The sequence below is a fragment of the Schistocerca cancellata genome, unplaced genomic scaffold, assembly GCF_023864275.1.
Source record: "Schistocerca cancellata isolate TAMUIC-IGC-003103 unplaced genomic scaffold, iqSchCanc2.1 HiC_scaffold_521, whole genome shotgun sequence".
Taxonomy (NCBI): domain Eukaryota; kingdom Metazoa; phylum Arthropoda; class Insecta; order Orthoptera; family Acrididae; genus Schistocerca; species Schistocerca cancellata.
The window spans coordinates 22,501-25,000 of NW_026046535.1; the positions used below are offsets into that span (position 1 = coordinate 22,501).

The 2,500-nt window shown below is 56.7% G+C and overlaps 1 non-coding gene across 1 annotated transcript in view; it reads right to left on the reverse strand.

Annotated features, from left to right (window-relative positions):
- Positions 1 to 185, reverse strand: part of LOC126129163 (small subunit ribosomal RNA) — a 1,909-nt gene extending 1,724 nt beyond the window's left edge. Inside the window, exon 1 of the ribosomal RNA XR_007527138.1 lies at positions 1 to 185. This exon is cut by the window's left edge and continues 1,724 nt beyond it. This is a non-coding gene — a ribosomal RNA (small subunit ribosomal RNA).
- Positions 186 to 2,500: the final 2,315 nt, after the last annotated feature.

The window sequence follows — 2,500 nt, forward strand, 5'->3', positions numbered from 1 at the left end:
GGACTCTGTTTGCATGTATTAGCTCTAGAATTACCACAGTTATCCAAGTAACGTGGGTACGATCTAAGGAACCATAACTGATTTAATGAGCCATTCGCGGTTTCACCTTAATGCGGCTTGTACTGAGACATGCATGGCTTAATCTTTGAGACAAGCATATGACTACTGGCAGGATCAACCAGGGAGCTGCGTCAACTAGAGCTGAGCAGCCGGCCGCCCGGGAGTGTGTCCCAGGGGCCCGCGCGAACACGCAAGCGTCCGCTCAATTATTCTGCAAACAGGAGGAGGCTGAGCTCCCCTGCACAATACACCTCGAAACCCTCTCAGGTCCCGGCGGCGCGCAGCGCCGTCCTAAGTACTTGGTCGGGTTCGAGAGAGGCGCAATCGCCCGGAGTTAGGCGAGTAGACGCTTTAGGTGCGACCACCCGTGCTCCCAACTGAGCTTGCCGCTGCCGACAGAGGCCCGGGAGCGTGCTGTCGTGGCATTGCCGGCGGGAGACAACACGCGCCACCTACGGTGACCGGCAGCTCCAACGCCAGCGCCACAGAAGGGCAAAGGCCCCACGTGGGTGCCGAAGCGAACTCTCCCAGCACAGCGCACGTGCCAACACGTCTGCACAACTGCGATACAAACCACCAGCGAGAACCGCTGGGGCGACCGAGCAGCAGACGGCGTCGCGGCGCCGAGTGCCGGGCGGCGGCGCATCCTCAACGCACACAGTCCTCAGTCGGACCAGCACACTGCAGATGTCCACCGCGCTTCGCACCGGGCCCGCGAGGACCCACTTTGGCCGCCCGGCGCCGCGCGCAGGGTGCCCCGGCGCGCAGCTGCGCCGCCTGCCGCGTCCGTCGGCCGGCGCGCCTGCCACTGGGCGCCCCCACCAGCCGGCTGTAGCGCGTGCGCCCACGCACCGCGCGGCCAGCACGCCGGGCGGCCCCCCCTCACCGGCCGGGGACGGTCCCACCCAGCCACCGCCGCGTATCGCTTCACACACAGATTTGCCCTTACTGATTTACCTCCAGCAACAACAACCGCACCACAATGGGTTTACCAGTTGTTCATTTGCGTTGCGTCACGTCACCAGCAAACGTAGACGTCCATCCCAGTTTGCAAATGCAACGATTATTGCATACCTGTCTGTTAGGTGTCACGACACACTACGTCTGCCCACATACACGCAACAAAATGTGCACGACTAGAGAACACGTGGGAGGTGGCCCCCTACGTATGCGATGTCCATTACGAGACCGACTGTCAACCAGCATCTGTACCATGTCGCAGATGTGGAACGCGGTGCACCATGCTATCACACTGTGTGAGAAGAGACGACTACGTTTGAATACACGCGCCACTACATCAACAGACGGCTCATGCTGATCGCCATCCAGGGCGTCCGTTACTCCCACACGTCTCTATGGCGTACCACACTGCAATGTAGCTGTTATGGGGAGACGGCACGTGGCTGAGTGCACAACATTTGGACCGTATGGTTCGCTGTTGTTGGGCGCAGTCGTACGGTCACACATGTGCCACAGCGTATCATTCAGTACATACGGACCTATGTGCAGTACAATGTGAGGATTAAGCTTACGATATCAGCGGACAGTGGACACAGGCCGTACCACGACGTAGACTGAGCGCTTCGACATGCGAATGCCAGTGAACAGCTGCGAAGGGCATTGAACACGCAAGCACCTGAACGACCAGCGTGCGAAGGCAGGGTGGAGGGGGGGGGGCGATGTACATCCTGCAGTTGTCCACATTACAGTGTACAGCGGGAGCATGTAAAAAGTAAGCAACACTTGCGAAGTGTTCAACATGAAACGACACACAAGAGGGTGGGCGGTGCGAGTAGCGAACTATATTCAGAGGGTTGTGGTTAGACAACACTAGATTAATGTAACGTGTCATATGCCAATTACAGAGCAGGTTAAGGCACAACGTGGGTTAGGTTAAGGCACAACGTGGGTTAGGTTAAGGCACAACGTGGGTTAGGTTAAGGCACAACGTGGGTTAGGTTAAGGCACAACGTGGGTTAGGTTAAGGCACAACGTGGGTTAGGTTAAGGCACAACGTGGGTTAGGTTAAGGCACAACGTGGGTTAGGTTAAGGCACAACGTGGGTTAGGTTAAGGCACAACGTGGGTTAGGTTAAGGCACAACGTGGGTTAGGTTAAGGCACAACGTGGGTTAGGTTAAGGCACAACGTGGGTTAGGTTAAGGCACAACGTGGGTTACGTTAAGGCACAACGTGGGTTACGTTAAGGCACAACGTGGGTTACGTTAAGGCACAACGTGGGTTACGTTAAGGCACAACGTGGGTTACGTTAAGGCACAACGTGGGTTACGTTAAGGCACAACGTGGGTTACGTTAAGGCACAACGTGGGTTACGTTAAGGCACAACGTGGGTTAGGTTAAGGCACAACGTGGGTTAGGTTAAGGCACAACGTGGGTTAGGTTAAGGCACAACGTGGGTTAGGTTAAGGCACAACGTGGGTT